We start from the raw sequence: 26,966 nt of genomic DNA on the forward strand, positions 1-26,966 counted from the left end.
CGCGTGCTTTCACAATTTCGATTTTTCAGTGACTGACAAATCAAAACCATGCTTCTCAGCTGATAAATCGTTTACTCCTGCAAAACCATCGTCTCCGTTAGGGAAATCAAGTAAAGCAGCATTGAGTCTTAGATTTTTAGCATACAAAATAGGTAACTGCCCGCTGTTAACTAATATTTTAGTCATATGTAATTAATAATTTTTTTTTTTTTGTTTCCATTATAGAGGTTTTAACATTGTGGTCATTCATCTCTTCGGACCAGAAAAGTTTTCTGACCCTATGTGCGGGGTTGGGAATCGAACCCAGGTGGGCTGCGTGAAAGGCATCGACTTATCCATCACGCTATACCCGTTCCCCATTAATAAATTAAAATCGAGGCTTATGAATAGTTCTAATCAAACGGTGAAATTGTATTAATCATTGATTCACAATTGACTGAGCTGTAAGTGTTCAAAATTTTATTACATTTCTACGTGTATTTACCCTTGAATTTCTAATTGGCACCCCTATATAGAAAACAAAGATGTGTTCCAAATAAAAAAAAGCTAGTCACTATCAACTATAAACTGTCTAACTTATGATCTAACAGCTTCAAATGCTTCGAAAGGATGAACATTTGGAATCTTTTTCTTACAAATACCTATAAATCAACATGCTTTGCCTCGTCGAAAAACACCATGGCCGATAATGAATACTTATTTGTACAAATTGGAAATCAATTGACCGAACTGTTCCATTTATTAATTATTAATTGATTTATGGTGTATCTACTTATAGATACTCGAAGTCATGGATGGTTTGGAATTGGTTATGAGTAAACAGTGAACCGGCATCGCCGCTGCCGTCACTGTCTCGAACGATATCTAATCGACCAGCAAACGACACGACAATATTTCATCTTTAGTCGTTGCGACACGACACTGATGATAGTTGCGCGATTGCACTGTCAAAAATGTGTCCACTGGTGTTAATGTGTAAGGAATAATCGATATACAGTATGAATTCCACTATCGCATTAATTACCGGCATCCGGGCTGGTGACAAAAGTTAAAATTGGATCAATGAATTTTCCTCCCGTTTCCCGACGCATTCATAACACAAAACCCGAGAACAACAAGAAACTAATAAATTTCAATTCAATATTCACAATTAGCATTCACTTACATTTTCCTTTATTACTATTGTACATGAACGGAATCATTAGAATTCTCCGGCAATGAATTGTCACCAACCCTGGTTGAGTGAAAATTGTACTGCCAGTGTAGACACAGGCCGGCGAATGGAATTTGTCATGTGGGTTTTGTCAACCGAGTGAACCATGCCGGGTAGGGTTTCCAACATTTTCACTGTCACTGTTTTCCGAGACTAAAACTGCTCTTGGCATTAGTCCTGATCCACTTAATCGTGGATAAAATTTTGCTTGCCAATCCAAGGTGCAAAGCTGCAAAGTATTTATGCACCTTTGAAATGGCAGCCAGTAGAGAAGGGAGACTGATTTAATTTTTTTGTTGATATTGACAGAATCAAACTGATTAACATTCAAATAGTCAACTGTAGCAATGGTAACATACATCAATTACAAAAACTGAAAAAAAGATTTTTAATCAATTGGATTCATTTCCAAGGTATCATAGGTATGTCTCTTTCATTCAAACTATTCCAGTACTGACATTCTCGGAGTTCTCACTGTTCTCCAGTTGCAACTCAACAAAGTCTGAATTCGAAATTCTTGTCATTTGGTTTCTCTTGTTTTATATACTCTCTGTGTTAACTTGTACTTATTAAAGTGAACAAAATTCCTTCGCAGTACAGTACATCAAGTCAAGTGAGTGTGGGAGGAGGCCCGAGACAGCTTGCATACGTTGCTGTGTACTGATGTCATTGTAATTACAAACGATAAATTATTACCCGTTCATAGTGCGCGAAAGTGCGACCAAACTGAAACCGAATCTGGCCTGGGGGTTAATCGATGCCATCTAGCCGTGGCGCAGCGTGTGCCTCTGTAAGCAAGTGAACCCAGTGCGGAATATGATACGTTACAGTGGCGTATTGGCCTAAAAACTTCCCGTCTCCCTCCAAGCGTATGTAACTGTGCATCAAAATAATTTATGTTTCGACTCTTGTCACCCGACCGGTACCCCCCTTTGAGCATCATCGTTTCAACGATAAATAGGTGTCGCAACGCTTTGAGCTCTGATGCGGGTTGCAACCGCCAGAACTGTATCAAACTGTTTCAATCAACATTGATTTAGCAGTATAGTTTAGAGTGTACACAGCGGTCGACGCAGCACCGGCTGATGCAATCGAAATGCATAAGCAATTCTAGTTTAACCCAATGTTAGGAGAAAACGGCACAATAGTAAAACAATAATTAGGTATTTGAAAATAACCCAAATATTTATTCATTTCGTTTGTTATTACGATTACATTTCGGAGAAGTTAACCGGAGCTAAGTCTATTTCAGATAATATAATATTTAAGGCCCAACCGTGATTTTACATGACAGCTTAGATTAAATAACCGCACTAGACTACTGGAGGTTGTATTTGAGAATTCACAGAGAATAAGATGAAAGATATAGCTCGCTTCTATAGATCGCCCAGAGAGTAAGTGTTTGGTGAATTTAAAATTGTATTTTCATAGCTGTAACAGTTCGGCTGAAAAGTTCGTATCGTTTAATAGAAACACTCATTTTTTTGCCAAAATTCGTTTTTATTATTCAACATAATTGCCATCAGAGGCGATACAGCGATTATAGCGATCTTCCAACTTTTCGATACCATTTTTGTAGTACGATTTGTCCTTTGCCTCAAAATAGGCCTCAGTTTCAGCGATTACCTCTTCATTGTTTCTACATTTTTTACCAGCGAGCATTCTCTTGAGGTCTGAGAACAAGAAAAAGTCACTGGGGCCAAATCTGGAGAATACGTTGGATGAGGGAGCAATTCGAAGCCCAATTTGTTCAATTTCAGCATGGTTTTCATCGACTTGTGACACGGTGCATCGTCTTGATGAAACAAAACTTTTTTCTTCTTCAAATGAGGCCGTTTTTTTTAAATTTCGTCCTTCAAACGCTCTAATAACGCTACATAATAGTCACTGTTGATGGTTTTTCCCTTTTCAAGGTAGTCGATGAAAATTATACCATGCGAATCCCAACCGGTCGATTGTTGAGTCTTTCCACGCTTTGGGCTCGGTTCATCGCGTGCAGTCCACTCAGCTGACTGTCGATTGGACTCCGGAGTGAATTGATGGAGCCATGTTTCGTCCATTGTTATATATTGACGAAAAAAATCGGTTTTATTTCGATATAACAGCTCCAAACACGGCTCAGAATCATCAATTCGTTGTTGTTTTCGATCGATTGAGAGCTCACGCGGCACCCATTTTGCACAAAGCTTTCTCATATCTAAATATTCGTGAATAATATGTCCAACACGTTCCTTTGATATCTTTAGGGTGTCAGCTATCTCGATCAACTTCACGTTACGGTCATTGAAAATAATTTTGTGGATTTTTTTCAAGTTTTCATCGGTAACCGCCACTGCGGACGTCCACTGCGTTCATCGTCTTCGTTGCTCATATGACCAGTACAAAATTTTGCAAACCACTTACGAATTGTTGTTTATCTGTAGCACAGGTTTTTATAGCGTGAATAGGACGAAGTTATGATGTGGTTCAGCAAGGAAAGTAAGCATTTTCTGATTCTGCTTTTGTGCCGTCAATATCATCGAATGTTATCATTTATATAAATTATACTGTTTTTTATTTTATGTTTTTATGCGTATCCCCATAAAATTCGTCGTTCCATTTTCTTTGCAATTCCATTCGATTTTAATATAAATAACTTTGACAAAATATAACTACGTTTTATACGCAAAAGAATCTAGGAACTAGGATCCATGAAATACTTGGAATATTGTCCTACACTGTACCACTGGAAGAACCTCAACGGCTTTTGTTTGCTTGTCTATTTATAGCTGTTTCAGTCGTCCAAGATAGGTCCTAATATCTACAGGAGCAATTGGCAGCTTATGAATAACTTGGTATCGCGTGTACAGACCGTAATTTATCATAATTTATCACAATGCACAGTGGGGAAAAATCTATGAAACCCCGCAAAGAATTCTGTAACTCATTAACTAATTGAGATAGGTTAACAAACTAAAGCTTTTCTTATGTAAAAATGTCCAAGGAATTCAATGGAATGGTTTACAATGTCGGCACGAATTGCAATTCTGCTCGTTTTACCTCAAATGTACAGCAGTTTTGGGGTTTCCAATAACGTTCGCTCTGTAACATGGAAAGAAGTCGATTGCGGTATTCTGGAATAGCCTATTTTCATATAAAAAAAGTCTCTATAATCGATAAGAAGAACCCACACTGGCCGCAACGTTTTGGTGGCTCCATTTCCTCCAATATGTGAAATTTTCATCTAAATCATCCTTAAGTCTTAAGCGAACCACGTTGAAAGCATACGAAAACTATCTTATATTATGTAAAAGAAGTCTGGAGAATCGAATTGAAGAACCTGCACTGGCCGCACGAAATGTTTTGATGACAATTTCACCCCATTTCCTCCATTTTATGCTTTTTTTTGTAAATTGTCTTCAAAAAATTTATGGGACATCCTTACGGGGTTGTTGGGGTAGAACTGCACAACTATTATCAAAATCACTGCTTTGTTAATCAAATCAAATTTGTTTTGAATACTTGGGTATCAGCTATTGTGTTATATATGAACTCATTTGCGAATTATAATTCGAAAATCATTTTTAGAGAATTTTGGATACCCCGAACGATGATGAAAGGTGCTGATCGCATGCTTCCATACTCCATGATCAACGTCATCATGCAATTTTTTTGAATACCAGGAAACAGTAGAATTTTTTTACTTAATTACTGGTACTTCCAGACAGAGATGTCCATCTCCTCTGTGTGACGAAGAGCAAGCAAAATTTCTCCCCTCGCACTGACAACTTCAACGAGAGCTCTTCTCTTTCTGTTGTATAAAGTGTGCACGCATCATGAGGGCGTTTGTTTATTTCCTTTTACCTCCTCCACTGAATCGCACCAAAGTGTATGGTTTGCGTAGAAGAAGCGTGGGCACGCAAAATCAGCAAAATAAAACAATTTATCGTTAAATTTTCGGTTTTCATTGCAAATTTTTCATAGCAAGGTCAGATCTACTCTCTATTAATTGAAGTTCACAGAAGTGTTCGCTCACCATCGCGCGCAAGTGATCACTTGGGTGTATTCAGGCGAGAGCACGTGAGAACGATTCGTGCGAAGAGAATGTTATTCTCTCGCACCAGCTTCTTTCAACACAAGCACGCACATAAAGTCTGTCTGTCTGGACACTGAGAAGAAGTGCGCTTTCCTCTTTGTGTGACGCGGAGCAAATGTATCCACAGTGTTTAATTGAAACCTACGCCCTGGTGTATCACTGTAGTGAAATGCCACCTCTGCTTCCAGAAACGGAAACTGGCGTGTATAATGGTATCGTGTATAATGGTATCCAGTTCGTTTAACCGTCAACTAATTTAATCAGATATTAATACCGTTTTCGTTTTTGAACCTACACGCGGGCGACTCTGACTCCGAGTAAAACAAACACATGGTACGCGCCCTAAACAACAACTCATAAAAAAAAGATAAAATAAACAAACTCGCATGGATGTCGTGTGCGACCCGAGAAAATTTTCAGAGCGAAACTACGCGATTGGAGTCCGAGCTAGAGCGACCCAAGGTTGCTAAAACAAACATATCAAACGTTGTTTAGGCGACTCTGGGTTAGCTCTCGGGCTGCTCTGATCAATAAACGAAAACGGTATAAGACAGTAATTGAGCCCAGTTTGGATGAATTTTTAATGTTTGCGCCGTCGTATTTAGCGATTTTTTGAAATTTCAATCACTGATGACCCTCATTAAATTGAGCAATTATGTATGATATCATTTTTTTAATCTAAGCGTGTAAAAATCGATTTAGCATTTCATGAGGCAATCGAAAAAAGGCCATCAACATTTTCAAAAATTAAAGAAGTTTCATTGATCGTTTTTTAAGATCAACTAATCAATCCTAAGAAAAATTATCGCGATTTCCCCATTAAAATAAGAAAATCGGTAGTGGAATAATCAAACAAGAAACAGTTTTTTGTTAGCGTTTGCTCCTCCTTGTTGTGTCACTGTGATGCCAATATTTAAACAGGCGTTTTCTATAATTCAAAAAAAAAAGATTCCGAGCTTAACAACGCGCTTTGGCAAAGTGTTCGATGAAGCCGAATCGCAAGCTTTATTGAAAGAAAATGATACGCATACCCAAAGACATGCTTCAGAAGCGCTTGGAATTCATTAGCAAGCAGTTTCCAACCGTCTACAAGTTATGGAAAAGATTCATAAGTGTGAAAAGGGGATGTATCATGAACTGACCGAGAGACCGAAAAGTGTCGTGTAAAACGTAGCTTCAACGGTACAAAATAATATTTTGCCAGCAGCATACTGTCGACGAAAAACGATTTTTTTTCTTTCCATGTTCATGTTTCAGAATAACTGATTGATTGAGGTGTTATGCAATTGAACGGAATCTCTTATATTCGGTTTCAACTATTGCATTCGAAGGTTTATAGTTATATGAATATGTGAATGTGTGCATTAAACAACTTGTCTGCCTTATAATTTATCAAACCACTTATATTTTGATGAGTTATCGCCTTTCTGTGAGAACGGCGAAGTAAGATTATCGCTCTTCCTTGTTGAAAATGGCGATGAAATGCGTGATTCGAAATATAGTGGTATTTATTAAAATATATAATTTCGCAGACATTTCTTTGTTCACTGATATAATATATGGTGTGTATGTGACAAAAAAACTCATTTGTTTTTTCAAGGTCACTAATGAATTTTTAGGATCCAACTTCCGGTACCGAATTCACAAAGTGGTAAATACTTATTACTTCAAGCTGTCATTTAGGGTAACGATCCAAATAACGTACAAAATCTTCTTCAATTTGGCTCAATTTTTTTTTTCATTTTATAGGTTGCGTTAGTGGGTGACCAAACGATCAAACTTCAACTATACCGGACCTCAACGATCAAAAGTAACGGAAGTTGTGACCTAAAACAAACTTTTCCTCGAGATGGCTGGAACCGGTTACACAAACCTAGATACGAAGGAAATGGGTTAAGGTTGATGTAGAATTTAATCCGGATTTCCAGATCGGGGAACACAGGGTGATGTGTTTTGTTTATAAGTTGGCTCAAAACCGTTCTAATTCGTGGGTTATAGCGTAATGATTGAGTCGATGCTTTTCACGCAGTTCGCCTGAGTTCGATTCGCAACCCCGCGCATAGGGACAGAAAGTTTTTTTGGCCGAAAAGGATATGACTTTGATTAAAACCTCTATAATCTAAATTCATAACACCATCAGGTGGATTGGAGTTTTTTGTTTTGTTTAATTGAAGTTTTATCCTTACGATCTGAACAAAAAAAGATTTAATCTATTGCATCGGCATATTTCTTGATAATTTCGTTTATGTTTAAAATTTCACGCACCCAACAAAGTAAGAACAAAAAGTAAAGCGTAAGGAAAACATGAAAAGATAAACAGTAAAATACTGGATTTCCTAACAGAAACGAGACAAGAAACACATGAAATAATATTTTCCGGCCCGTAACCGCGCACACTGTTACTAAAAGATCAACAATGGCGCCCCAAAGGTTCGGAACGAAATGAAAATATTTTCCTCCAGCTTTATTCAATTAACACTTGTCGGTTGGAATCACTCCAGCGGATGGTGAGATCTTCCTTTGCTCTCTTGAATTCAGGAAAATGACGAAAGAAAGTAAGTTTCTTTTTTCTCAAGCAAACAAAGCAACTGCACCCCTCCCACTGACAGCTGGCTGTGAAGGTAGAGCGACAATTTCCCGTTCGGAAGCAAGAACAGAACACCGACACAGCTTGCCAACGGCACATTCTTAAGCAGTTCACCACTCCAACTGCGGGTGGCGTTGCACCCCCGGCGCTGGGTGAAGCCTGAAAAACTTTTTAATTAAATTAAATTTTTCTCACCCTGCTGATTTTTGTTGGTGTAAGTCCAAATTTTTTCGTTTATTGAAATATATGCTCGCTCACACTGATTTCAATATCGACGAGGCTGTATCCTGCTGATTACCCATCGGTAGGATGATAAGGGAGAACGGGGGACGCTTGACACTACAAAAAGGACGAGTGGTGAACGAATGCAGAATCTATTCCATTTACTCTTTTATTTGAAACTGCTCAAGTTTATTTTGTGCTGGGATTTTTCGTATATATGCGTGGGTGCTTGTGGATAATTAAAAAGTGCAATTGTTGATTTAAATTATGCGAACCCTATTCTCTGAGAGATAGTCGGATTGATTTTCACAAAATTAGATCTTAGATTCGTGAGGTTCATGGATTAATATTGAAATTCATTCGGATTCATATTGTGAATCCTCACTCCTCGCCAAATCAACTGCAAAAATGTGTCACTGTTGACACTCGTTCACGTGTACAGTTCATCACTATTTAAAAATTTCATGGTTCTTTTGAAAAAATTCTCTTCTCTTCTAGGTTGCTAAATGTCAATAATATTAAAATTGGCATCTCAGGATTTTTAGTTGAACCTTCAATGTACCCATTTTCCTTTAGATAAATATTGACATCGCATCGAATGTACTGTTGGTATCTATCCGGCATTGTTTTCTATGTCACTGGAACTAGGACATTTGACTAACTATCGGCTTTGTACGAAATAACTAAGCCAAAATATGTGAAACATAGGGAGAGGGATAGACAGAGAAAACACGTGAGAAAATGTTCACTATTAGAAAACGTAGGTATGCGTATTGCTGTGTACAATGATTTTGTTGGACTAATTTTCCGGAAAGTGAGGCAAAATCGTATTTAATTGAATTCGGTTGCAATGTTTGGTGTTGATGTTTCGCATGCGCTTGGTTATGATTCGAGTAAATTCAATTATTATTCCCTCGGGATAATAACATCAACAGTTTTATGGAGAAATTTTGCGAATAATTTAATCAATGTCAATAAAAGCAAGCACGTACTTATGATGGCTGCACATTTAGAGAAGAAATGAAATACTAAAAATGTAAATAGTTGTAATCATAATTCTTAATCGACTTGATCGTTTTGGAGGACCCATCGATTTAAAGTAATGCTCGTTGGTAGTGAATTTGTCTAAATCAACTCTTAATAAGTGGAGGGTTCAGTGATTTTCTGTTTTTGATTTAAGTTTTTTGGATGGCAGAAATTGAAATTCCTCATCAAATGTTAACTTTTGTGTACAATGTGAGCCAGATATTGGGATGGGTTAATCTGTACTTAATGTTGACTCCAAACCCTGCATAGAGGAAGAGAAATTCTGACTAAGAGTCATAAAATTGAAGCCTCTTTCACCTAAAATAAATGAAATTTTGAAACTTCATAGCATGTACAATGGAAGTCAATTTTTCCAAAAAGGGAAAAGCTCTAGCGCTACTGGATTCAAATAAACAATCGCACGTGGAGGATAGATCAGTAGGTCTAGAAGAAAACTTCGGTTGCTTACAGGAAACTGAGAAATATTCATTGGATAATTTAGATGATGTATTTAGAATGTGTCTGCTTAGGGAATGTCGTTATGTGTTACATAAGTTCACGTAATATTTCGGGTAATTATTTATTGATGCATTCAACAAATCTTACACTTTCAATACCTGAGCTGGAAAAACAAATTGAAATGTCAAATGAATGAAAACTCACAGAAAAACTTTTTTTTTGGAAAAATGTGTGCCAGAAGCTTGGATTCAGACAAGCGTTCTAATGCATCCCTTTTGTACACGTTTACCATTTTCGCCACTGTGAACTGTGGTAGACACAGTTCTATAAAAGCACCGAATTGGTACAACATAAATCGAACTTTTTTTAAACTAGCCGCCTCATCTTCTCTGTTCATGATACTCCCCAATTTTCTTGCACTCTCTCAATATTCCACTCAAACACTAGGTCTACCACAGCTCAGGGTGGCGGAAATAATAAACACGTTGGGGAAAGTGGGACAGGTTTGATCACTTATTTTTCGAGTGTTTTTTGCCTTTCTCATATAAAAAGGCTATGCAATCGCTGTGAAAACAGACTTTACAACCGCGTGTCATATACCATTCGACTCAGTTCGTCGAGATAACAAAATGTCTTTGTGTGTATGTGTGTGGCTGAACCGATTTTCACAAACTCAGAATTAAATGAAAGGTTTTACGGTCCCACAGACTGCTATTGAATTGTATACCTTCCGGTTCCGGAATCACAGGGTGATATGCACCAAAAAAATGGAAACAAAATAGTCACGCACGTTTCACAGAGATGGCGTGACCGATTTTCACAAACTTAGATTCAAATGAAAGGTCGAATGGTCTCATACAATTTTTGAATCCGACTTCCGATTCCGGAATTATAAGGAAATATGTGGAAATTTAGAAAAAAACAGCGCACTCAATTTTCTCGAAAATTTCTTTATCGATTTTCACAAACTAAGATGCAAATTTTTTAAAAACTCCCAGAAAAATTGATCAAGATCCGACTTCTAGTTCCGAAATTATAGGGCGACGAGTATCAAAACATTCAAATCGTCATTCAAAATGACGATGCAAAACTGGTACGAGTCGGTACGTGCGGTTTTGCTCCATTCGCAGCGTGCTTTGTTAAATTTTGTATAGCGTGCAGGGTTGCCATGTTTAAATCTATATTTTTCAGGTAAAAAAAAAGTAAACATGCAAATATTTTATTCAATTTTTATTAATTTTTTGTATAATCTATTGTCCGAGAAACACTTGTACTTTGTGCATGATGATTTGTCGACAATACGATTCAGTTACATAATTCTTCCTCAGGGCTCATGCTTACAGTTTTTTATACAGGCTTTTTATACAGTTTATACGTTAGCAATATAGATGAATGTATCAACACATCTTGTACGCTAAGACAACTTGCCGATAATAGCGTTGTGTCTGTTATAGGACCCAAAGCTGCCGATCTCCAAGGACCACTACAAGATACCCTCAACAACTTGTCGACATGGGCTCTTCAAATGGGTATCGAGTTCCCTACGGAGAAAACTGAGCTGATTGTATTTTGAAGAAAACGAGACCCTGCACAATTACAGCTTCAACTATGGGGTGAAACCATAGCTCAGGTCTTCGCATTTAAATATCTCGGGGTCTGGTTCGATTCCAAAGGCACCTGGGAATGTCACATTAGGTATTTGAAGCGAAACTGGATCATGGTGGGGTGCCCTCCCAGGGGACTTAATCAGGTTGTACCAAACTTCCGATCCGCGGCGAACACCCATTTTATCAAGCTGGAAAGGGTTCAGTATCGTTGTTTGCGTATTGCCTTAGGTTGTATGTAGTTTATTTTTTTTATTTAAAAGATATTCTTTATTTACCTATTTGCTTTACGTGGCCGATTGAGCCGATTTTTAGAATATTTTTTTTTGAGTTGGATCTCGTTGTCACCCTTTTTCTAGGGGGAGAGGAGCTTCCATTTCCCTACTGCGAGGACTGAGGGGCACTTCGTTCGTGGTTTGTCTCGTCATCCATTGCCGCATCGATGTTATTGTTGTTGGTTTCGTTGCTAGTTGCTGTCGATGAGCCTTTTTGTACATTGTTTGCAGTTGCTGGTTGGTTGGATGGTAAGTTGTTAACTGCAGCTAATGGACTTTGTTCTATAGGGGATACGTTGGATGGTTTCGTTGAAGAAGATGCTTAACTGTTGTTGGTGACTGTTACAGGTGTACTGGGGTCGCTTTGGGTTGGTGTGAAGGAAGCACCGTTGTCCTTTGGTGTGGTTGTCTCCTTGTCCAGTTTATCACATGGCTTATCGTAGTGAACAGCTTTTTGGCAATATTGACATGTGGCCATCTGATTGTCATAGGTAACAAGCGATTTGCACGGAATTCTTGTATCTTGATGGAAAATCACATAAGAAGGTATAGGCCTCTTCAAGTGTATGCGTAATAAACGTACGCCATTTAGAATACCGGGGAAAAAATTCTTCCACTTTTCTTTTTCGATAGAGAGAATCTCTCCTTATTGGGACATACTTTTGAGAATATATGAATCGGTGACGCTTGAGGGAAGATCATGCACACGCACTTCTATAGCACTATCTTCCATATATACTGGAATGTTGTACTTAATGTTCTCGTGCTCCACATAGTGCACATTGTTATTGTCTTTTGCGAATTGAATTCCATCCAACTCTTTATAAAACTGGATGTAAACAACATTATTCGTCTTATTGCATTGAAGTAAATGCACACGTTTAATGTCAAGATGCATTTGCTCCTTAAGCAAACCTTCAAGTTCTCGTATCGAATGTCGAATTTTCCACTGCCTGAAGTCAACAACAATTGTATTCTTTCGTGTCGGCGGTAGCTTTTGTTCGTTTGGTTCACTCACTTGGAGGTCGTTCTATTGTTCACTACACAATACTGTACTTGGTTTCTTCTGTCCCGAACGTAAGCGGTTTTGTTTTATGGACTGACTTGGTTGAGATGTCTGAGTTGTATGTAGGAGACTCATACGTTGAGTCTCGAAGTGCTGGTGGGTGTCTTCTTGTTGAAAAACCGAACCGTTGAATCCGATGGTGATTGAAGACTTCGAAAGGCTTGTCGAGTTTAATTAGCGTTTTATGTTCCTATATTTTGATTACATGGCTTCGAATATTATTCCTTCATTATTTGTTTTCAACCGTGCTCATTTCGTAGATACTTCTAATTCTACTGTGTTTGACAAATCCATGAGAGAAGAGATTCGTGAAATTATGGACCACGTAGGCCCTCAAGTGTCCCCTAATTTTTTTTAAAAATAAATTTAGAACAGTCAATTGTGAAAAGATGTTTTACACTGACGGATCAAATTTCAACGGGTCCACAGGCTTCGGCATATTCAATCACAACATCACCGCTTCGTACAAATTCAGTGATCCGACTTCAGTTTACGTCGCAGAATTAGCTGCTACTCAATACACCCTCGAGTTCATTGAAATCTTGCCCAAAGACCATTACTTCATTGTGACGGATAGTCTAAGTTCAATAGAATCTTTCCGGGCAATGAAACCAGGGAAGTATCCCCCATATTTCTTGGGAAAATACGAGAACACTTGAGAACTGTCTTTTTCAATATCGTTAGTCTGGGTCCCTTCCCATTATTCCATTCCAGGAAATGAAAAGGCAGACTCAGTACGGGGACGGGTATAGCGTGATGGGATAGTCGATGCCTTTCACGCAACCCGCCTGGGTTCGATTCCCAACCCCGCACATAGGGTCAGAAAGATTTTCTGTTCCGAAGAGGCGAATGACCTAATAAGATGTTAAGCCTCTATAATTGAAACAAAAAAAAGGCAGTGGCTAAGGTGTACACATTAGAAGGTGATATTTATGAAAGACCAATCTGCTTCAATTAATTTTTCAGTATCTCTCGTCAGAAAACTCTCGAAAGTTGAAGCAATGGAGACGCCAGATCGAAACTACTGGAATCCCTTAGGGTCCGAGGTAGGAGTCCCGAGGGGCCCGCCTAAGGTTCCGATTCGGGATTTGTTGGCGAGTCGGGATAGTTCGTGTAGGCTTCTCATACACCAGTACCTTAAAGACATGAACATACAAGTGTAATGCTTTGTATCTGGCAGAGAAAGTTCTCCTTTATCTTGTCGAGGCTAAGAACAATCGTCACCCACAGGTTCGTCACTAACATCCGCCCGATTCTCCCGACCCCGCTTCTGTCTGCCATCTCTATAGAAACTAACAAGATCTTTTTGCTGTCACTGACCCTCACACCACCACCTTGGTCCAGGCCTTTAGTCAGTTGATGAAAATCTGCAGGGGTGGCTAGGATGCTTAGCTGCAAGCAGCCAAACGAGTCCACAGGTTGCGGATAGTGGAACGGCTTCCAGATATGGAGTAGTATACGTTTATCCAACTGAGGGTTAGCATGACCTTTTTTTCGATCCGTTTTCGGTTTATTCTCCTTCCATTTTTGCTATCTTTCTCAGTGAAAGAGTGAAGAGAAGAGTGTAAACAACAGGACGCAGTCATGAAAATTCTGAACCATTGCGAAATGGCAGCGGTTTTTGGTTGCGTCCATACTTTCTGGGACAGTCTTCAGACTATGAGCGTGTCCTGGGGCGCCATGGTCTTAGAGATATGAGCGACAACGGTGAGCTGTTTACAGAGATTTGTGGCAATAACGACATGGTGATCGGGGACTCGCTCTTCCCTCATCGCCCAGCGCATACAGTCACGTGGGGTCCCCGTGATGGAAATACTGAAAATCAAATCGACCACAGCTGCATCAGCCGGAAATGGAGACGGAGCCTTCTTGACGTCCGGAATTAGCGCAGTGCCGACATCGCGTCTGACCACCACCTTCTCATTGGAGAGATTGTTCAACGTATTACGCGGGTCATGCGACAGGAGGAGAGGCTCGGGCGACGAATCAACACATGCCGATTAGAAGACCCAGCAGTTAAGAGGTCATTCGTGGAAGCACTGAAGACCAGAGCTGCGGGTATTATTGAAGGTGGGAGCGTTGAGGAACAGTGGACGAGGTTCAAGAATGCCTTTACAGAGACCTGCAAAAATAACCTGGGTGAACTGCGCGCCCGGAGGAGGGAGTGGATCACAGATGATACTTGGCGGAAAATCGAGGAACGGAGAGACGCAAAAGCCGTGATAGAGCGAGCGAGAACCAGAGAAGCGAAGCGCCAAGCCCGCCAACAGTATTCGGCCCTCTCAAAGGAAGTAATGTGCTCGTGTGAGCAGGATAAGCAAGCGTAGGTGGACTCGCTGGCCTATAAATGTGAGAAAGCCGCAACAACCGGCGATAAACGTCTTCTCTATGATATCTCACGACGCCTTAGTGGAGCAAGGATTAATACACGGGTGCCAGTGAAGGACGCAACTGGTCAGCTGCTAACCGACCCCACTGACCAGTTAAAACGTTGGTTTGAACACTTCGAACAACTTCTTCAAGTTTCGACGGTCAACCAGCCATCAACATCTCGGCATGAGCCGCCAAGAGCGCGACGCATCTCTCGTGTCAGCTCCGAGGCGCCATCTCTACTGGAGATCAAAGCCGCCATCCAAAGCATGAAATCCAACAAGGCTCCTGGGGTTGATCGCATATCAGCGGAGATGCTCAAAGCTGACCCCACGCTATCAGCTCAAATGTCTCATCAAATATTTCGGAATATCTGCGACACCGCGACATTCCCGGTCTATTGCGACAATTGGAGAGGTATCATGTTACTGTGTATTGTTCTCAAAGTTCTGTGTAAAATTATCCTCAACCGGATACAGGAGAAGATCGATGTGACTTTCCGACGGCAGCAGGCAGGATTCCGTGACGGAAGATTCTGTGTGGACCATATTGTCACGCTCCGTATTATCCTGGAGCAGGTCATTGAATTCCAAGAGTCCCTTTACTTGGTCTTCATTGACTACAAAAAAGCATTCGACCGACTCAATCACGAAAACCTGTAGGGCGCTCTAAGGCGCAAGGGAATCCCAGATAAAATCGTCAACCTCATCGAAGCGCAGTATGAGGCCTGCACGTGTAGAGTACCGCATAATGGATCCTTGTCTGACCCTATTCGCGTAGTCGCTGGAGTGAGGCAAGAATGTATTTTATCACCGCTACTGTTCCTTATCGTGATAGACGAGATAATGGTTGGTGCCATTGACCGTGTACAAAACCGTGGGCTGCTTTGGCAGCCTATGACTATGGAGCATCTCAACAACCTCGATTTGGCAGATGACGTTGTTCTAGAGTAAGCTCAACGATCTCGTCGAACGCTCCTCAGCGGCGGGTCTCAACATCAACGTCAGCAAGACTAAATCGTTGGATGTCAACGCGTCCAATCCATCCAACTTTACGGTAGCTGGTCAGGTAGTGGATAAAGTTGAAAGCTTTCAATATCTTGGCAGCCAGATAGCGTCAGACGGTGGGACCAAGAGCGACATAGGCGCGCGGATTATGAAGGCAAGGTCTGCCTTTGCGAGTCTACGAAATATCTGGAGATCAAATCAGATCTAAGATCCGAAAACCCAAACGTGAAATCTGTACTGTTATACGCCAGCGAAACCTAGGGTATACCATCTGAAAGCATGCAAAAGCTGCAGGTGTTTATCAACCGATGTCAGCGGTATATAATTCGTGTCTGGTGACCTTACAATTGGAATTGGAATGCCGAGCTCCGTCGTCGTTGTCATCAGAAGCCGATATTGACTGAAATTCGGGAACGTAAGTGGCGGTGGGTCGGCCATCACTTCGAAAGAGCGGAACCGAAATCTGCAAGCAAGCGCTAGCATCCAGCCGGACATCGCAGTAGAGGTAGACTTAGGGGCTCATGGCGGCGGCGCCTGAACAAGGAATTTAAGCGAGTCGATCAGAATTTGACCTGGGCCCAGGTCAAGGCGAAGGCAAACAATCGCCCAGGGTGGAAATCTTTCTAGTTGGCCCTTTGCACCACTGCCTTCTCACTCCTCCTTCCTCGTCTCTTCACCATCTTGTTTGTCAACTAACTAGATCTTATGTCGTTCTTAGTCATTTCGTTCCCATACCTCCTGTTTTACTCCATTTTCCACAAAATTTACTTCTTTATGTTTCTTTCATGCTCTTTGGCAACATCACCATCATCGCCCACGGGAAGCCGCCTCAGTTGATGATCAACATGCGGACCACCCGTAGCTCGGGGTTGTTTCCCGCGGACCCATAGATACGTATCAACCTTGCCTGGAGGACTATCATATATTCAATCCATTGGCCACTGCCGATCACCAGTTGCAGACTGAATCTGACAGAATCGACCATTATGACCGGAATACGATATTACCTAATGATACTATAATAGTTTTAAGTTATTCGTTAATTGAAATGAGAAAATGCCCTTGGAATCGTAGAGCTTAAACAGTGTGCATTCAAAAAAATTATTTTAATAAATAAAAAAAATTATGTGAAACTAATCAATCGATTTTATATATTTCGGACCAATTAGAGGAATAAATATCCCTTTATACTATGAATAATTAACTCACATCTAAGTAATATTTCAAACATATTTGCAGCGCTATAATTATTTGAAAGAATTACTTGTAACATAAAGATGGATGAAGACGAAATGCTCCAATTAGTTTCTATTTCAATATTAAACGAAATCATACATGAGACTTAGTGTTTAATTCACGGCAATACCATTGAATGTGGTACAAAACCAATTGCAGCATTTACTAAGCAACGAACACCTCTTTTTCAGACCTTCCTCTAGAATCAAGGCAACAACGATATGAGTCTTTATGGGAACAGTTGTGGTTGCAGTTTCGTCTGAAGATTTTTTTAGATTCAAAACAAAGTTATTATGCAGATTTTTTTAGATTCAAAACAAAGTTATTATGAATTGAAAAAATAGTAAAACTAGCATATAAATGAACACAAAAAGGTTATAAATCTTCAAAAGTTTGATTTTTATGCTCATTTGATAGAACGTTTTGCTAAGAATCTACGAATAGTTTAGGCATCATTTTTTCAAATTTTTGCATCTAATTAGAAAGCGATACCCATATGTAAAAGATCCTGCAGTTGAATTCTTGAACTTTACAGGCAGTTGACTTCGAAGATACTCTTGAATCTGGTCTGGAAAAATCAAGATCAAAAAATCATTAAACCATATTCATTAGCGCTTGTGATCTTTCCCAATAAATCACATCGATCTTCCGTCACACATAATCGATAGAGATTTTGAGCTACTATTTCACTGATTCCTGTAAGCTCACATCACAAGCCAGTTGTCGTATGTTCAAGCCTCGACTTGGAAGGATTCTTAGTGTTAGTAGCATCGTAGAACTAGCCATGTAATGATTTTGTACGTTATAAATCGGCTACGAAGTCTGTTGAAACAGAAAGGCCAAACTCCACGGAGGAATGTAATGCCAGGACTTTGATTTTCGATCAGCTTTGAGCATTGTAGAAAATCACATATTAGCAAGATCAGACATGAGTGCCGATTGATTTACGTCTAAAATCCATTTTTAGTCCTTTTTTAGTTAGCGTAGCAAAATCCTGCACTTCTGTTACTTTTGTGTATGATATTCAAGCTTCAAGCGCTCTGTGATTGGACACGTTTTTCTTATCATAATAATTATTATTCATCTCAGCATGTATGTTAAAATTATTAGCTGCTTTTATTGATGATATAAATCCACTACGACGGAATCACTGAGTAAATTTCAAATACATCATCAATTTCAAATATACATACCGACGAAATAAACTCATCTAACGAGCCTAAAATTATTAATATCGGATAATCCATATCCGAGAAGTTTGAGCGGTAATCAGTTTTTACGTTTACGTCACTTATACCATTATATCACCGGAACCGTGAGTGATAGCCATTTGAACTTCAAACCTGTTTAATGAACACAGAGTAGCATTAAACGAGCCTAATTTTGTTGAAATGTTGATTCCGGTTATCGGACAGTGATACCAAAACCAAAATTTATCTTATCAAAAATCATTCGTTTCAAAATTCATTATAATATCTACAATAAATATGTGATATGAAAAGATAATATTGACTTTTTTTATTTACTGTGTGCGCGTAATGAATTCTCGAGTCTGTTTTTTGGTTCAAATCACCCGATGGACACGAAATAGCTCTTGGATACGATACATATAGGTATTTTTTGGAGAAGTTTACCAAACTCAGCGCATTATTAGCGAACTCGGCCTGCGTACTATTTGAACAAGTGACAAAGTGATTTCTAACTACGATTATAATTTGGAATTTGACGCAACATCCAAACAAAAATTATGGTAACTCCATTTTGATATAAAGTACATTTTCTATGGTCGAAAACGAAAAGAGTATGACAGATTTTATATCCACATCTGCCGTATTGATATGAAATTTACAGGGAAGGTGAACTGTAGCCGAATGAAGTTAATGAGACCAAAAAATAACGATGAACATTAGCAGGATGTCGCTATGAGCAATTATATGTATTGCGCACTATTACCCGCCTCTCCCTTATATCCTGCTTTCAATGTGTACTCTTCCACATTTTAATTTTATTAGCACAAGCAACAAAGGTTTCATAAGGAAACCCTCGGATTTCACTTACTTGATGAATGCAATATCTCTGTTTAAAATGAAACACAATTCGGATTCCATCATATCAACGCTCGTTGCGGCACGATTTCTTTTTCTCTTACATATTCGCTTCGTACTGAAAGTCTGTAAATAAAATTGTATACTAAAATATTAATTCTGTTAACATTTTATTCTTATGTAAAATGTAAACTTGATAATTGGATACAATTGTGCAAAAATCATAAACAAACAATCGAAACAAAGAAACTTTGGCAAAAAAAAAACAATCCATCCCATCTTATACAATGAATACTATAAATGTCTGTGCGTTCAATAACACTAATTCTAGTTGCTCAACATTTTCGTTCTTGTTTTTTATCTGAATAACGGAACAATTTAACTGTACTTCAATTAACATCAGAATACCCATTCAAATAATAAGCCAATGTGCACGTGCAGTTGAGTGCATCGTTTAATCCCAACAAAACTAGCAATTTAAATTTCAACCTGAGTGCGTTCTAAACATCGATCCTCATCAACAATTTAACCGCCCATCCTGGATTCCTTTTGCACCTCAGTCCCTATTATCGTAACTAATTTTCCCAGCCACAATCGCTACCCAGCAGTCTATTGATTGGCCATCGAATTTGCGGCACAACCCCCTAACTTCATCAGGTGCAACACTTGAAACGAGGAAAAAAACTGCGCTATTCACCAACTAATTCTAGTGCAATCAATCTAGTATCGACTACTCCCCAGTTTCAGTTATTCACTTACGAATACACACACGCACATACACACATAAACACATACACACATGCACATCCATAGCAGGTCCCTTTATCACATTCTGCCCCACGCGTACGTTGTTTATTGCGGACGCCCGCAACAGAAGAACTTCAAAGCATCGCTTTGCCGTAGGTCTGGATATGCCATTGAGCGATACAAAAAAAATGAAAATCATACGCCTCGTTAGGACATTTTACCCAACCAATTAGCCTCTGTGAGTGCCAATCGGGGGTGGCATCGATCAATGAATATCCGTATGTGTAATTTTAGTTTTGAGTGTGAGTTCATTTGCGATGAGGGTGGAATTGGTGTTTCTAAAAGTACTCGCAAAACATTAGCAAAGATAAATATAAAATCATTGTTTATAATTAGGTTCATCACATTATATGATTCCGTTCGATACCAAAAGTGAACGAGTCGGTACCTCAAACGTATGTACGCGGGACCTTCGAACGACAAAATATTCTAATAATGTTTTCGTTGGCATGCATAGAAGTGAGCTATGGAACATGTTTTGTCACTTGAAAAGCTGATTAACTATCGTGAAAACCTCGAACAACTCAGAATAACCGGTATAGGATAGTAAACGAAAATAAAATCATATTACGACCACTAGCAGCAGTACTGCCAGATATATTAAGGATGAGCTATTGTTCGGACCTTGTGTCGGTTTTACTTCAATAACTTTTTCTGCAAATATCAGATTATTTTTGATATCGGAGTCTTTGAAGGTTTTCTTCCTCATGAAATTTTCTACGAAATCAACTCATTCGTTAATTTTTGGAGTCTATGGAGTGATCTTCAGACGGCTTTTTTGAAAAAGGTACTAAATTCCATATAAACTATAAACATGCTCTACCCAAATCCATATAAACTATAAACATGCTCCACCCTCGATGCAACAGTATGCTTCGATTTAAAATATTTTTTATAGATTTCTAACGGTTGTTGTAATGTAGCTATGAGAGGATAAAAAATATTGCTTCCCGAATGCTAGGAATGGGTATCGAGAGGTAAAATATCGAGACTTGGAATCGCTATACCGTTTTGTCTTTTCAGGTATCGATACCATAGAAAAAAATATCGATACTTTGTATTGATATCGGTATCGATCGAAAATATAAGTTGGGCCGATTTTGACCAAACTAGTCTAAAATAAAAGACCTTCCCAAAGAGCCAAAACGCTGTTGATTGGTTTTGAGATTGAGTTTTAATTAACAAGTTTGCGTTGACGGTGTTATTATTTCTTCTATGAAAATCAAAATTCGTTATCCAAACTGGATAAGAACACTCGTTGAAAGTGTGCAGACGTCAGACGACAACATTATCTTACCGGCTAATGAAAACAGGCGTTCGTTTTTATTGAGGTCCCCAACGTCGCAAGAACATTTTTTGGCTAATTGATACAAATGATGGTAGATCGATTACCCTGTTTGCAGAGGGTTGGAAGTTCGTTATACCGAGTTTCTATTTAAGAAGCCTTCATTTCAGAGCGAGCCTCGCTTGAAAAATCGTCGACCGGATGCCGATTACTAAAAATCGTATCATGTGAACTCCATAGATTTTGATCGGTCGCTGATTCCGTCGTATCTCCGCTAATAATCGAACTCGACGTCTCCATAACCGCAGCCTCGTTGGCTTCTTGTTTCAAAGTTTTTACAAGTTCAGCCTGAATCAATAGTTGCGAATTCGAAGATGCCAAAGCACTTTGAAAATGCAACCTCATGAACCTGGGATCCAGTAGTGTAGCTAAAGCGCACGGCATTTTTTCTCTGATTCACCGAATCCAGCTATTTTTTCGTCTCCTCATCTGTTGTGTTAGGTATATATGGGAGGTCGCTGTTTGGTAATTTCGGGAACAAATTTACCAATTAGATTATTTTATATTATATGCTCTTACCGGATTGTTATGGGAGCGGGTCATTTCACCGAAAGCCATTTCGCCGAAAGCCGTTTCGCCGAAAGCCATTTCGCCGAAAGTCGTTTCGCCGAATAGGTCATTTCGTCGAAAGTCGTTTTAGGTCCCAACGAGCGGTAGCGAGGTCGGAGTGCACATCAATCAACACGATGTGGCGAAGCCACATTAGATTTTTTTTAATTTTCACTTAATAAACGAAAAATACCACATACATTTGCCTTGTAGATACACCTATACAATTGCCTTGGTGCTTAGTAGCTAATAGTCAACAAGGGAACTCCGTTCTGAGATACTTGAATCAATCTTTATTCAAGAGTACAAGAATCAATCAAGAAGTACAATTGTAGGTCAACAAAACGGGCGTTAACGCTATCATCTTTCATTTGTCTTTATTTTAAATCAATTCTAATTACGATTTTTTGGATTCGGCGAAATGACTCTTTCGGAAAAATGGCATCCGGCGAAGTGGCCCATTCGCGAAATGTCATTCGGCGAAATAACCCTTTCGACGAAATGGCTATTGGCGAAACGGCTTTCGGCGAAATGACCCTGATCCAATTGTGTTATATATATTCATCAGAAATCTTTCATACAATGGAAATTACCTTACTAGGAGCTGTATTCTTTTTTTCGGACATTTCTTTGGTTGCAAGATATTTGCTGCTCTTACAATATTTGCGGCACTGTCGATCACACAAATCGAAACTCGATTGGGAGAAACTCCCCATTTAACAGAATTTTAAAATTCGATATTCTGATGTGTGAGAACTTGCGGCGAATTTAACTTCTAAACGAGAGGTGAGCGTTGAACGGGGAGTGTGAAATATGACCGCGCTTCTCTCACTTCATACTCTCTGGCTTGTTTGTGAAAATTTACTTACCAATGGCGATACTAGCAACTACTGCGAGCCTGTGCATGCCAAATACAAAGTATCGATATATCACCTAGTATCATAGAGCAAGTAATCATAAGTGGCCTTACATGAGACAACGTTACCGTTAATACTATTAATACTGCTAGTGTGATCGAAAACGACAACGAATGAATGCATTGATGACGGATTTAAAATACTGATTATTGACAATAATATTCTCCCGGGTTGGCAGTTCAATCCATAGGGCGCTGGTCTTACGAACCAGTTGTCATGCACATTCATCAACTTTAGAGCTTCAACATGGCAACAGTATTTCTTCTAAATCAACCCATCCAACAGGTCCACACAATGCAATCCATTCACGACATCTTCTTGATCTACTTGCCAGTGTCACATCACTCTTTTCCACCTGGTGAGTGACCCCTTTTCCCCCTTTTTGGTTAAGGGCGAAATAGATTAAACCAATTTCAAATAAACATACTATCTATCAATCACATTTCTTCTATATTTAAATCTTCTCTCTCGCATATTCTTCCGTAGTACCAACGCGAACGAGAACATATCCCTTAAATTCTAAAAGTACGCAAATTAGTCTAAGAAATGAATTATTTTCACCCACACGCTTCAGTGTAGACAGATAAGTCATCTCTATATGGCAGAATAGTTCTTTTTTTAATGTATAGCCACGACAAGCATGGCCCATTTTAGTAGGCCTTCCCACAGAAAACTGACAACATACTATCATTTTACCCTGAATGTTTCAATTTACTAGTACCCTGTAGCCTATAAGCCCGGGTTGGCGGTTCAATGCATACGGAGCTAGTCTTACAAGCCAGTTGTCATATGTTCGAGCTCCGACCTAGAAGGATTCTTAGTGTCAGTACGTAGTACTAGCCATGCAATGATTCTGAACGCTATGAATCGGCTGCGAGATCTGTTGAAACAGAGAGACCAAATTCCACAAAAGGAATCTAAAGCCAAGATTTTGCTTTTCTTTGCTGTAGCCTATAAGAACGTGGTTTCGCTATTAGTGCGAAGAATTTTGTAGTAAGTTCCTAGTAAAACGAATTCGTATTGTGGCGATTCTGCGAGTCATTTAGGTTTTTGGTTAAAAATAAACTATTAGCTTTAATTGCGCCTAACTACGAGGGCCACTACTTATATTTCGGAAATAGAGAATAAGAACAAACATTTTTAAGTGAAAATGGCTTTATTATTTTTCAAAGTATTCTCCATGATGATCGATACACTTTTGCATACGTTTGAACAAATCAGAAAAGCATTTTTGTCACTATAAAAATGGTGCTTCAAAAACATGGTTTTTGAATGCTTCAACGTAGAAAATCGTTTTTCTTCTTAATATGCTGTTTTGTATCCAGCTTATACTTATATATCCATGATTCGTCACCTGTTACGATCTTATATACGTCGGGTGATGCACCGCGATCGTATTTTTTCAACATATCCTTGCACCAATCCGCAAGAGCCTCTTTTTGAGCGATTGGTAAATTGGGCGGGCTACAACGAGAACAATCCCATATTATGGCCAGATGTTCATGCAATATTAAATGCACGCATGGAACTAATGCACAACGATATTGCATTATCAGTTCAAGCACAGCATCGATGGTTTCTGGCAAAACAACTGATTTTGGACGACCTTCACGAAATCCGTCGGCGACCGAACTACGACCGCGATTAAATTCAATATACCATCGTTATACACCAGCGTTTGAAGGTGCTTCATCGCCATACAAAGAACTAAGGTCATCGACGCACTCTTGTTAAAATAATCGACGTCGTGTCCTCAATTCAGGGGGACAAAAAAATTTGGGGCCAAACCTTATACTTTAGAGCTATGATGTCCTCAAAACAAATGATCAATGAAAGATAAGCCATATTCTGATGTACATGGTATTAGGGTGCCTCTTATTATTAAGGTGATCCACAATTATTTTCCGGATGTGTTGAGATAGAAGACTTATATCGGGCAGCTATGCATACTCCCGAAAGTATTCTTTCCCGATAAGTAGAAAAAAAATTATTCATTTATTCATGATGTAATTAGCGAAATATTTCTTCAGTAAGCAATCTTAAATATCCACTCTTATAATGCGAATAAGACAAAAAACTATTTTGTTTTCTGGTAAATCGTCAAATTGCCCGTATGTAAGAATTTTGTTTGACCAGAATTATAAACTATTTCTTGAATAATCCTGACCATATTCTTGAACGTATGACGATATCTGATATTTGTTTATGCAGGATGAGAATAAGACAATTTTAGTACACTTTTTGACCCCTGGAGATATCGGAAACAACCAAGCGATCATTCTTATCAGTGAAGCAATACGATACGAGAAAGAATGAACTCAGACCAATTATTTCAGAAATCTCGTTTCGAGCATCGGCGAACTAGCCTCATCAGCATAATCATCAGCCCAAGTCAAAACCTTCCTTGTAGAGCTTGGTCCCTCAGCGGAGGAAACATAAACAACCGGCTGGTAGCGGGTGCAGACTCAACAATAAAGCTAGAAGTCAGAAATTATAATCGTAATATTTGCATAACTCGTTAATAATATCATTTTATGCTTGTTTCCTTTGAATTCTAAGAGTCTCCGTTTCGCATTGTGCGCATTCGTACGAGTCCCAGAGCATTTACATTGAAAAGTGCAAGAATTTCACTCGATACTGCATCCTTTTAACAGTCGCAGCTTAAACACTCGAATAATATAACTGTTGAGCTCACTGCTAGAGGTTTTTGTAGTGATGTCAGCTCATTCTATGATGTGGATATTCTTTGTGTTTTCGATAAGCATATTTATAAGTGAAATAATAATAAAACAAACACCGGTGATGCCATTTAACCGGCATCGGCTTGTTGACCGCCCACCGTATGACTGCAGAAAGGATGTGCTCTGTGGTGTGTATGTAAAAATGAGGCGATTGTGTAAACAAAGTAAAAGATATTGTTAAAGGTAGCCCTCGAATCAAGAGCCGGGATTTCGGAGGACAATTGATAGCAAAAACAATGATCAAGGGTTTTACGTGCAAGAGCAACAGCGAAAAAAATCAACACCGCTACGTTGGTCGTATCTGGAAGAAAAAGTTAAAACAGTAAAACGGCCACTGAGACCTGTGGGAATTCAGCTGCAGGGTTTGCACTCAAAGATTGTTCCATCACCTATGTTGCCAACGATTTTTCTGAAAGTTGTATTGATTTAGAAAATTTTATCACAGAACTAGGTTGATGGTGTTTTGAATTTACATTAAGTTATTAGTTCAACTGTGTCATGACAGAATTCAGCCCTGATTCAATTTGCAACTTCTAGCTGACCTCCGAGAGATACTAGGCCGCGACTTGACAGCGATTTTACTTGCCATATCTGCGGTCGGTCGGTCAACGTTGCTACCGTTTTCAGATGGTTTGAACAACGTTTACCAGCTTAGAGCAATCACCGTGTCCCTATGGTTGCCACTGCTTAATCATCGTTTGTGTAGTTACCTACACTCTACTACTTTTATTTATATTTTTCCATTTCTCTATCGTGGTACTCAGGGCGGACTTTTTACCATCGTTACCTCGTTGATGCACCGTGTGACGATTTGATTATGAAAAAACAAGCTTGTAACCGTATGTATTTATAGCATCAAAACAACAACAACAATGGTAACAATCCTTTTTTTGCGAGTCTCAGAGAGAGAAAAAATGAAAACAGTAGTACGCAAACAGACGGTACGAGATAATGAGATGTGAACCCAAAAGACAATGGGATATCAATGTTTGTATTTTAATGAGGACGTGGCCAAGCAAACACATTATTCAGGAAGCCAGGAAGCGCAGAATCCATTTTGCGCCATGTTGCTAGCGTACATCAAAGAGCTTCCTAGTAGCATAACAAGCACAGGTAAGTCGAGGTCGGGCAGAGAAATGATACGCTTTATGCTAACCAGATGTGACAACGCAACTTTTTGTTCGCAACCAGCACGATGGAAATCCCGGGTGAAGGATCCAGATGGCTTAGCGGTCCAAACCGGTGATGCTGGATACAAGTTTTGCAACAATAGTTTATATTGCTCAGTGGTTTATGCATAACTGTTTGGTTAAATAGGCAAACAATGAGACTCGTGAAACGTTCACATCGTTCGGCAGGAACAGTTATGGAATACCTCTGATGAACATCAGTCGACGTGGTTGCAGCGTTAAAATTGGATAA

General features: G+C 39.2%; 1 long non-coding RNA gene across 1 annotated transcript; it reads left to right on the forward strand.

Annotated features, from left to right (window-relative positions):
• The first annotated feature begins 1,844 nt into the window (after positions 1 to 1,844).
• Positions 1,845 to 26,966, forward strand: LOC131436367 (uncharacterized). The gene is made up of 4 exons (XR_009230615.1): positions 1,845 to 2,003; positions 26,309 to 26,383; positions 26,448 to 26,657; positions 26,736 to 26,966. It is a non-coding gene; the product is annotated as an uncharacterized LOC131436367 (long non-coding RNA).

The sequence above is a fragment of the Malaya genurostris genome, chromosome 3 (genome assembly GCF_030247185.1).
Source record: "Malaya genurostris strain Urasoe2022 chromosome 3, Malgen_1.1, whole genome shotgun sequence".
In the NCBI taxonomy this organism is placed as follows: Eukaryota; Metazoa; Arthropoda; class Insecta; order Diptera; family Culicidae; genus Malaya; species Malaya genurostris.